Source organism: Pseudophryne corroboree, chromosome 3 (assembly GCF_028390025.1).
Source record: "Pseudophryne corroboree isolate aPseCor3 chromosome 3, aPseCor3.hap2, whole genome shotgun sequence".
NCBI classification, from domain to species: Eukaryota; Metazoa; Chordata; class Amphibia; order Anura; family Myobatrachidae; genus Pseudophryne; species Pseudophryne corroboree.
The window spans coordinates 108,877,059-108,888,651 of NC_086446.1; the positions used below are offsets into that span (position 1 = coordinate 108,877,059).

An 11,593-nucleotide genomic window follows, 5' to 3' on the forward strand; every position below is an offset into this window, starting at 1 on the left:
CCTGAAAATCTATGTTTCCAGGACGGCTAGAGTCAGAAAAACTGACTCGCTGTTTATCCTGCATGCACCCAACAAGCTGGGTGCTCCTGCTTCTAAGCAGACTATTGCTCGCTGGATCTGTAGCACGATTCAACTTGCACATTCTGTGGCTGGACTGCCACATCCTAAATCAGTAAAAGCCCATTTCACGAGGAAGGTGGGCTCTTCTTGGGCGGCTGCCCGAGGGGTCTCGGCTTTACAACTTTGCCGAGCTGCTACCTGGTCGGGATCAAACACGTTTGCAAAATTCTACAAGTTTGATACCCTGGCTGAGGAGGACCTTGAGTTTGCTCATTCGGTGCTGCAGAGTCATCCGCACTCTCCCGCCCGTTTGGGAGCTTTGGTATAATCCCCATGGTCCTTACGGAGTACCCAGCATCCACTAGGACGTCAGAGAAAATAAGATTTTACTCACCGGTAAATCTATTTCTCGTAGTCCGTAGTGGATGCTGGGAGCCCGTCCCAAGTGCGGACTTCTGCAATACTTGTATATAGTTATTGCTTAACTATAGGGTTATTGTTCTGAGCCATCTGTTTAATGAGGCTCAGCTGTTGTTCATACTGTTGACTGGGTATAATTATAACAAGTTGTACGGTGTGATTGGTGTGGCTGGTATGAGTCTTACCCTGGATTCCAAATCCTTTCCTAGTAATGTCAGCTCTTCCGGGCACAGTTTCCCTAACTGAGGTCTGGAGGAGGGGCATAGAGGGAGGAGCCAGTGCACACCAGATATAGTACCTAATCTTTCTTTAAAGAGTGCCCAGTCTCCTGCGGAGCCCGTCTATTCCCCATGGTCCTTACGGAGTACCCAGCATCCACTACGGACTACGAGAAATAGATTTACCGGTGAGTAAAATCTTATTTTTACACATAACGTCAGACAGCGTGCCCTTTTTACACATAACGGCAGACAGCGTCCCCCTTTTACACATTACGGCAGACAGCGTCCCCTTTTTACACATAACGGCAGACAGCGTCCCCCTTTTTACACATTAAGGCAGACAGAAAAGAAAGAAAGAAAGAAAGAAAGAAAGAAAGAAAGAAAGAGAAAGAAAGAAAGAAAGAAAGAAAGAAAGAGAAAGAAAGAAAGAGAAAGAAAGAAAGAAAGAATTATACTTACTGTCTTCGCTGGCAGTAATGGGTTGGGGTTTTGGAATCTGCACTGGATCAGATTGTAAATAGGTGATAGCAGTTTTTAAACAATTTTTATATACCGTAAAAGGCAGAAATCATAATAGTAACCAACATAAAGCTACCACTTCGCCTGTCTGGCTTTTGTGGGTAGTGCAGGGTTGGCGGTGCTCCCGGACATAAGTTCAGAACAAACTTGTGAGTTTTTTTTGCATAGAGGCAAAAGAGGACTGTTTTGGTGTCTCTTTGGGCCACACTTTTATAAATCAACTTATTGATCAAGATAGAATGTTGTGAAATGTAATTATAAGGATAAAACGTAACTTTTATTTCATATGAGACGAAAAAAAGAGACAGACAAAATACACAAATAATGCTGTATATATCAGCAAGGTGATAAAAAAAGTATTAAATCACTATTTGTGACGATATGTGACTCACTTAGTGTAAAGTAGGTGGCAGATGGTTTGTCCGCACACCCACTGAGATTAAGCGAGTATTAATGTTTGAATTTAATCAGAGCGAAAATTTGGTAAGTCTTGTATTCTCTATAAATTTATGAATTTTTATACATAAGTATATTCATATGAGAGAAACAAGAAAAACCGGCTTTGACGACTCCGGACTCCTTCTAAAAGGTAAACACAGGTAAAAATACTGCAAAGAATGATAGCGGTAAGGTTACTGGTGAATGAAGGGTATATACACGGAAGGTGTGTTCCTTGATACTACAGTACCCAGTATTCCCAGAGGGTCACCCTTTCTGGTACTGACCAGGCCCAATGCTGCTTGGCTTCCAAGATCAGACGAGATCGGGCATGTCCAGCATGGTATGACTGTAGATAGTCAAGTATATACCTATCTGCGTATGGAGAAACCAATTGCTTAATAGGTTTGGGCTGGTCTGAAAAAGTATGGGGAAAATTATTCCCAGTTACTTTAAGGTGTCTAGACACTGTGTCCCATTGCTTTAGGTGTAAAAATGAAGCCAAGTGAAAGGGAATTTATTCACATATATACAGTGCCAAAATTGTACATGGGGCGGCCCGTATCCTGATATTAACACCGGTGCTGAGTGTATTAACGTTGTCAGATACCCAATTGCTTGCCCAAAATGTAGCGTTCAAATACAGCCACACTGGTAATAAATGAAAGAAAATAAGAAAACATAAGAAAAAGATCCTCAAGAAGGGCAAAACAAATTCTACATACTCACTGTCTCCCACAACTAAGTTGTGGTGATATCTGTGAGCATGTGACAATTTCCCTACTGGCAGAATGAAGCGTGCCAATAGAGCAAAAAAGTATACATATGTATATATGCACATCCAGGTAATTGAAACAATATATCAGTCTGAATTAGACAAATACAAGGTATGTACCAATGTTTGCACAATCCAAGCAAATTGCTTGGTGGAATAATATTCAAGTAATTGAAATAATATATCAGTCTGAATTAGACAAATACAAGGTATGTACCAATGTTTGCACAATCCAAGCAAATTGCTTGGTGGAATAATATTCAGGTAATTGAAATAATATATCAGTCTGAATTGGACAAATACAACGTTAAATAAATAGATGAATTACTAAATACTTTGCAGGAATACCATATGTTATCACATGAAAAGTATAATGTTTCACATAAAATCCAGCACAAAAACACAAACACAGTGTAATCATTAGTCTGTCTATTGCAAAGAAAATTTGTTCAGGACAGACCATGTGTACTGAGCCTCTGTAGATTTGTTCAGATTCTCCTAAACAATGTTCTGACTGGGCTATTTAATCAGAGGGTTATAAAAATGGTGCATAGATTACCATCTGATTGATAGTCTCTCTGTACTAGTTAAATACCTGGTCTGTATAGAGGGAATCTGGAGAGACAGCCAGCAAGTGCTGTTTGGTCAGGGCTTGTTGCTATGGCAACCTCTCCTGTCCGTGCCGTATGCACGGAGTGGAGAATGCTCATCCCCTGTGATTTGGAAAGGCACAGAGGGATGGGGTGCCTGTCGGAGAGCTGGTCACAAACTACAAGAGGTGGTGTAAGGCGGGCAGACTCCTCCCTAGCACACCGCAAGTACCTTACACCACCTCTTGTAGTTTGTGACCAGCTCTCCAACAGGCACCCCATCCCTCTGTGCCACAATGTCCAGACACCTTAAAGTAACTGGGAATAATTTTCCCCATACTTTTTCAGACCAGCCCAAACCTATTAAGCAATTATATCTCCATACGCAGATAGGTATATACTTGACTATCTACAGTCATACCATGCTGGACATGCCCGATCTCGTCTGATCTTGGAAGCCAAGCAGCATTGGGCCTGGTCAGTACCAGAAAGGGTGACCCTCTGGGAATACTGGGTACTGTAGTATCAAGGAACACACCTTTCCGTGTATATACCCTTCATTCACCAGTAACCTTACCGCTATCATTCTTTGCAGTATTTTTACCTGTGTTTACCTTTTAGAAGGAGTCCGGAGTCGTCAAAGCCGCTTTTTCCTGTTTCTCTCATATGAATATACTTATGTATAAAAATTCATAAATTTATAGAGAATACAAGACTTACCAAATTTTCGCTCTGATTAAATTCAAACATTAATACTTGCTTAATCTCAGTGGGTGTGCGGACAAACCATCTGCCACCTACTTTACACTAAGTGAGTCACATATCGTCACATTGTGATTTAATACTTTTTTTATCACCTTGCTGATATATACAGCATTATTTGTGTATTTTGTCTGTCTCTTTTTTTCGTCTCATATGAAATAAAAGTTACGTTTTATCCTTATAATTACATTTCACAACATTCTATCTTCATCAATAAGTTGATTTATAAAAAGTGTGCCCCAGAGAGACACCAAAACAGTCCTCTTTTGCCTCTATACAAAAAAAACTCACAAGTGTCTTCGCTGGCAGTCAGGCTCCTCCGTGCAGCTTTACAAGTGTGCGAACGCTTGTGCAGCCGAGCGGTGCAAAAAAGTTTTGAGCAGTTTCTGAGTTGCCCAGAACTTACTCAGCCGCTGCGATCACTTCAGCCTGTTCGTGTCCGGAATTGACGTCAGACACCCGCCCTGCAAACGCTTGGACACGCCTGCGTTTTTCCAACCACTCCCTGAAAATGGTCAGTTGACACCCATAAATGCCTCCTTGCGATCAGCTGTGCAAATGGATTCTTTGTTAAATCCATCGCTCAGCAACGATCTGCTTCGTACCCGTATGACGCGCCTGCGCATTGCGGTGCATACGCATGTGCAGTAGTGAACTGATCGCTGCGCTGCAAAAAACAGCAGCATGCGATCAGGTCGGAATGACCCTCATGATCAATTAATTATATATTGTAGTCTGTTCAGACTTTGTTCTTTTTTGATTAAAATGGCAAACCCTTGGATCCCTGATGGTTGTCACTCCAAAATAATATAGTCCACAATGACATATTATGGTGTACTGTACACTTATATGGAAATTTAGTAGCTTCATTTACATATATTTACATTTAAAATTCAGCAGCAATTTACACACCAGCACAGTCCTTATGAGCCCTACACACTGGCCGATTTGCCGCCGAGGTCCGAGGTGCACGACGGTCAAAGGACGACGCTGTGGGGGGAGTGAAGTTTCTTCACTCCCTGACGTCACCCGGCCCCATAGCCCTGCATGCTAATATGGACTTGCAGGCATAAACGACCCGGCACCAACGATGAATGACCGTGGGGCCACGCATCGTTCATCGTTGGTGCCTACACATTGAATGATATGAACAATTTCTCATTCATTACTGAACGGGATTGTTCATTTCGGCCGCACACATCGGCAAGTGTGTAGGGCCCTTTACTCACTTGGTAATTTTAGTCACATTGCAACTAGAGATGAGCGGGTTCGGTTCCTCGGAATCCGAACCCGCCCGAACTTCAGGTTTTTTTACACGGGTCCGAGCGACTCGGATCTTCCCGCCTTGCTCGGTTAACCCGAGCGCGCCCGAACGTCATCATCCCGCTGTCGGATTCTCGCGAGGCTCGGATTCTATCGCGAGACTCGGATTCTATATAAGGAGCCGCGCGTCGCCGCCATTTTCACACGTGCATTGAGATTGATAGGGAGAGGACGTGGCTGGCGTCCTCTCCGTTTATAGAGAAGAGAGTGAGACTAGAGTAGAGAGAGACACAGTATTATTTACTTTAGTAATTTTGGGGAGCATTAGGAGGAGTACTACTACTTGCTGAAGTGATAGTGTGACTGTATATCTGACTTGTGGGGGAGACAGTGGGGAGCAGTTAGAGTCTGAGAGCAGGAGTACATATTTTAACGTACAGTGCACACTTTTGCTGCCAGAGTGCCACACTGCCATTGTGACCACACTGACCACCAGTATATATTGTGATTGTCTGCTTAGGAGTACTACTTGCAAGTTGCTGATAGTGTGACCAGTGACCTGACCACCAGTTTAATTAATCACCACCAGTTTAATATATATATATATATATATATATAATTGTATATAATATATATATAATTGTATACCACCTACCCGTGTTTTTTTTTCTTTTCTTTCTTCTTGATACATACTACTATAGTAGCTTACTGTAGCAGTCTGCGGTGCTGCTGAGCTGACAGTGTCCAGCAGGTCCGTCATCAGTCATTACATAATAAATATATATACCTGTCCGGCTGCAGTACTAGTGATATTTTATATATATATATGTATATATATATATATTAATTTCATCTCATTATCATCCAGTCTATATTAGCAGCAGACACAGTACGGTAGTCCACGGCTGTAGCTACCTCTGTGTCGGCAGTCGCTCGTCCATCCATAATTGTATACCACCTACCCGTGGTTTTTTTTTTTCTTTCTTCTTGATACATACTACTATAGTAGCTTACTGTAGAAGTCTGCGGTGCTGCTGAGCTGACAGTGTCCAGCAGGTCCGTCATCAGTCATTACATAATAAATATATATACCTGTCCGGCTGCAGTACTAGTGATATTATATATATATATATATATATATATATATATTAATTTCATCTCATTATCATCCAGTCTATATTAGCAGCAGACACAGTACGGTAGTCCACGGCTGTAGCTACCTCTGTGTCGGCAGTCGCTCGTCCATCCATAATTGTATACCACCTCCCCGTGGTTTTTTTTCTTTTTCTTTCTTCTTGATACATACTACTATAGTAGCTTACTGTAGCAGTCTGCGGTGCTGCTGAGCTGACAGTGTCCAGCAGGTCCGTCATCAGTCATTACATAATAAATATATATACCTGTCCGGCTGCAGTACTAGTGATATTATATATATATATATTAATTTCATCTCATTATCATCCAGTCTATATTAGCAGCAGACACAGTACGGTAGTCCACGGCTGTAGCTACCTCTGTGTCGGCAGTCGCTCGTCCATCCATAATTGTATACCACCTACCCGTGGTTTTTTTTTTTCTTTCTTCTTGATACATACTACTATAGTAGCTTACTATAGCAGTCTGCGGTGCTGCTGAGCTGACAGTGTCCAGCAGGTCCGTCATCAGTCATTGCATAATAAATATATATACCTGTCCGGCTGCAGTACTAGTGATATTATATATATATATATATATATATATATATATATATTAATTTCATCTCATTATCATCCAGTCTATATTAGCAGCAGACACAGTACGGTAGTCCACGACTGTAGCTACCTCTGTGTCGGCAGTCGCTCGTCCATCCATAATTGTATACCACCTACCCGTGGTTTTATTTTTTTCTTTCTTCTTGATACATACTACTATAGTAGCTTACTGTAGCAGTCTGCGGTGCTGCTGAGCTGACAGTGTCCAGCAGGTCCGTCATCAGTCATTACATAATAAATATATATACCTGTCCGGCTGCAGTACTAGTGATATTATATATATATATATATATTAATTTCATCTCATTATCATCCAGTCTATATTAGCAGCAGACACAGTACGGTAGTCCACGGCTGTAGCTACCTCTGTGTCGGCAGTCGCTCGTCCATCCATAATTGTATACCACCTACCCGTGGTTTTTTCTTTCTTTCTTCTTGATACATACTACTATAGTAGCTTACTGTAGCAGTCTGCGGTGCTGCTGAGCTGACAGTGTCCAGCAGGTCCGTCATCAGTCATTACATAATAAATATATATACCTGTCCGGCTGCAGTACTAGTGATATTATATATATATATATATATATATATATATATTAATTTCATCTCATTATCATCCAGTCTATATTAGCAGCAGACACAGTACGGTAGTCCACGGCTGTAGCTACCTCTGTGTCGGCAGTCGCTCGTCCATCCATAATTGTATACCACCTACCCGTGTTTTTTTTTTTTTTTCTTTCTTCTTGATACATACTACTATAGTAGCTTACTGTAGCAGTCTGCGGTGCTGCTGAGCTGACAGTGTCCAGCAGGTCCGTCATCAGTCATTACATAATAAATATATATACCTGTCCGGCTGCAGTACTAGTGATATTATATATATATATATTAATTTCATCTCATTATCATCCAGTCTATATTAGCAGCAGACACAGTACGGAAGTCCACGGCTGTAGCTACCTCTGTGTCGGCAGTCGCTCGTCCATCCATAAGTATACTAGTATCCATCCATCTCCATTGTTTACCTGAGGTGCCTTTTAGTTGTGCCTATTAAAATATGGAGAACAAAAATGTTGAGGTTCCAAAATTAGGGAAAGATCAAGATCCACTTCCACCTCGTGCTGAAGCTGCTGCCACTAGTCATGGCCGAGACGATGAAATGCCAGCAACGTCGTCTGCCAAGGCCGATGCCCAATGTCATAGTACAGAGCATGTAAAATCCAAAACACCAAATATCAGTAAAAAAAGGACTCCAAAATCTAAAATAAAATTGTCGGAGGAGAAGCGTAAACTTGCCAATATGCCATTTACCACACGGAGTGGCAAGGAACGGCTGAGGCCCTGGCCTATGTTCATGGCTAGTGGTTCAGCTTCACATGAGGATGGAAGCACTCAGCCTCTCGCTAGAAAATTGAAAAGACTCAAGCTGGCAAAAGCACCGCAAAGAACTGTGCGTTCTTCCAAATCCCAAATCCACAAGGAGAGTCCAATTGTGTCGGTTGCGATGCCTGACCTTCCCAACACTGGACGTGAAGAGCATGCGCCTTCCACCATTTGCACGCCCCCTGCAAGTGCTGGAAGGAGCACCCGCAGTCCAGTTCCTGATAGTCAGATTGAAGATGTCAGTGTTGAAGTACACCAGGATGAGGAGGATATGGGTGTTGCTGGCGCTGGGGAGGAAATTGACAAGGAGGATTCTGATGGTGAGGTGGTTTGTTTAAGTCAGGCACCCGGGGAGACAACTGTTGTCCGTGGGAGGAATAGGGCCGTTGACATGCCTGGTGAAAATACCAAAAAAATCAGCTCTTCGGTGTGGAAGTATTTCAACAGAAATGCGGACATTTGATAAGCCGTGTGTTGCCTTTGTCAAGCTGTAATAAGTAGGGGTAAGGACGTTAACCACCTCGGAACATCCTCCCTTATACGTCACCTGCAGCGCATTCATAATAAGTCAGTGACAAGTTCAAAAACTTTGGGCGACAGCGGAAGCAGTCCACTGACCAGTAAATCCCTTCCTCTTGTAACCAAGCTCACGCAAACCACCCCACCAACTCCCTCAGTGTCAATTTCCTCCTTCCCCAGGAATGCCAATAGTCCTGCAGGCCATGTCACTGGCAATTCTGACGAGTCCTCTCCTGCCTGGGATTCCTCCGATGCATCCTTGCGTGTAACGCCTACTGCTGCTGGCGCTGCTGTTGTTGCTGCTGGGAGTCGATGGTCATCCCAGAGGGGAAGTCGTAAGCCCACTTTTACTACTTCCACCAAGCAATTGACTGTCCAACAGTCCTTTGCGAGGAAGATGAAATATCACAGCAGTCATCCTGTTGCAAAGCGGATAACTGAGGCCTTGACAACTATGTTGGTGTTAGACGTGCGTCCGGTATCCGCCGTTAGTTCACAGGGAACTAGACAATTTCTTGAGGTAGTGTGCCCCCGTTACCAAATACCATCTAGGTTCCACTTCTCTAGGCAGGCGATACCGAGAATGTACACGGGCGTCAGAAAAAGACTCACCAGTGTCCTAAAAAATGCACTTGTACCTAATGTCCACTTAACCACGGACATGTGGACAAGTGGAGCAGGGCAGGGTCAGGACTATATGACTGTGACAGCCCACTGGGTAGATGTATGGACTCCCGCCGCAAGAACAGCAGCGGCGGCACCAGTAGCAGCATCTCGCAAACGCCAACTCTTTCCTAGGCAGGCTACGCTTTGTATCACCGGTTTCCAGAATACGCACACAGCTGAAAACCTCTTACGGCAACTGAGGAAGATCATCGCGGAATGGCTTACCCCAATTGGACTCTCCTGTGGATTTGTGGCATCGGACAACGCCAGCAATATTGTGTGTGCATTAAATATGGGCAAATTCCAGCACGTCCCATGTTTTGCACATACCTTGAATTTGGTGGTGCAGAATTTTTTAAAAAACGACAGGGGCGTGCAAGAGATGCTGTCGGTGGCCAGAAGAATTGCGGGACACTTTCGGCGTACAGGCACCACGTACAGAAGACTGGAGCACCACCAAAAACGCCTGAACCTGCCCTGCCATCATCTGAAGCAAGAAGTGGTAACGAGGTGGAATTCAACCCTATATATGCTTCAGAGGTTGGAGGAGCAGCAAAAGGCCATTCAAGCCTATACAATTGAGCACGATATAGGAGGTGGAATGTACCTGTCTCAAGCGCAGTGGAGAATGATTTCAACGTTGTGCAAGGTTCTGCAACCTTTTGAACTTGCCACACGTGAAGTCAGTTCAGACACTGCCAGCCTGAGTCGGGTCATTCCCCTCATCAGGCTTTTGCAGAAGAAGCTGGAGGCATTGAAGGAGGAGCTAAAAGGGAGCGATTCCGCTAGGCATGTGGGACTTGTGGATGGAGCCCTTAATTCGCTTAACAAGGATTCACGGGTGGTCAATCTGTTGAAATCAGAGCACTACATTTTGGCCACCGTGCTCGATCCTAGATTTAAAACCTACCTTGGATCTCTCTTTCCGGCAGACACAAGTCTGCTGGGGTTGAAAGACCTGCTGGTGACAAAATTGTCAAGTCAAGCGGAACGCGACCTGTCAACATCTCCTCCTTCACATTCTCCCGCAACTGGGGGTGCGAGGAAAAGGCTCAGAATTCCGAGCCCACCCGCTGGCGGTGATGCAGGGCAGTCTGGAGCGACTGCTGATGCTGACATCTGGTCCGGACTGAAGGACCTGACAACGATTACGGACATGTCGTCTACTGTCACTGCATATGATTCTGTCACCATTGAAAGAATGGTGGAGGATTATATGTGTGACCGCATCCAAGTAGGCACGTCAGACAGTCCGTACTTATACTGGCAGGAAAAAGAGGCAATTTGGAGGCCCTTGCACAAACTGGCTTTATTCTACCTAAGTTGCCCTCCCACAAGTGTGTACTCCGAAAGAGTGTTTAGTGCCGCCGCTCACCTTGTCAGCAATCGGCGTACGAGGTTACTTCCAGAAAATGTGGAGAAGATGATGTTCATTAAAATGAATTATAATCAATTCCTCCGTGGAGACATTGACCAGCAGCAATTGCCTCCACAAAGTACACAGGGAGCTGAGATAGTGGATTCCAGTGGGGACGAATTGATAATCTGTGAGGAGCGGGATGTACACGGTGATATATCGGAGGATGATGATGAGGTGGACATCTTGCCTCTGTAGAGCCAGTTTGTGCAAGGAGAGATTAATTGCTTCTTTTTCGGTGGGGGTCCAAACCAACCCGTCATTTCAGTCACAGTCGTGTGGCAGACCCTGTCACTGAAATGATGGGTTGGTTAAAGTGTGCATGTCCTGTTTATACAACATAAGGGTGGGTGGGAGGGCCCAAGGACAATTCCATCTTGCACCTCTTTTTTCTTTCATTTTTATTTGCGTCATGTGCTGTTTGGGGAGTGTTTTTTGGAAGGGCCATCCTGCGTGACACTGCAGTGCCACTCCTAGATGGGCCCGGTGTTTGTGTCGGCCACTAGGGTCGCTTAGCTTACTCACACAGCTACCTCATTGCGCCTCTTTTTTTCTTCTTTGCGTCATGTGCTGTTTGGGGAGTGTTTTTTGGAAGGGCCATCCTGCGTGACACTGCAGTGCCACTCCTAGATGGGCCAGGTGTTTGTGTCAGCCACTAGGGTCGCTTAGCTTACTCACACAGCTACCTCATTGCGCCTCTTTTTTTCTTTGCGTCATGTGCTGTTTGGGGAGTGTTTTTTGGAAGGGCCATCCTGCGTGACACTGCAGTGCCACTCCTAGATGGGCCAGGTGTTTGTGTCGGCCACTAG

The 11,593-nt window shown here is 44.2% G+C and overlaps 2 pseudogenes; one reads left to right on the plus strand and one right to left on the minus strand.

Annotated features, from left to right (window-relative positions):
* Window positions 1–1,896: 1,896 nt before the first annotated feature.
* Window positions 1,897–2,015, minus strand: LOC134893597 (5S ribosomal RNA; annotated as a pseudogene).
* Window positions 2,016–3,430: 1,415 nt separating this feature from the next.
* Window positions 3,431–3,549, plus strand: LOC134893598 (5S ribosomal RNA; annotated as a pseudogene).
* The last annotated feature ends 8,044 nt before the right edge of the window (window positions 3,550–11,593 follow it).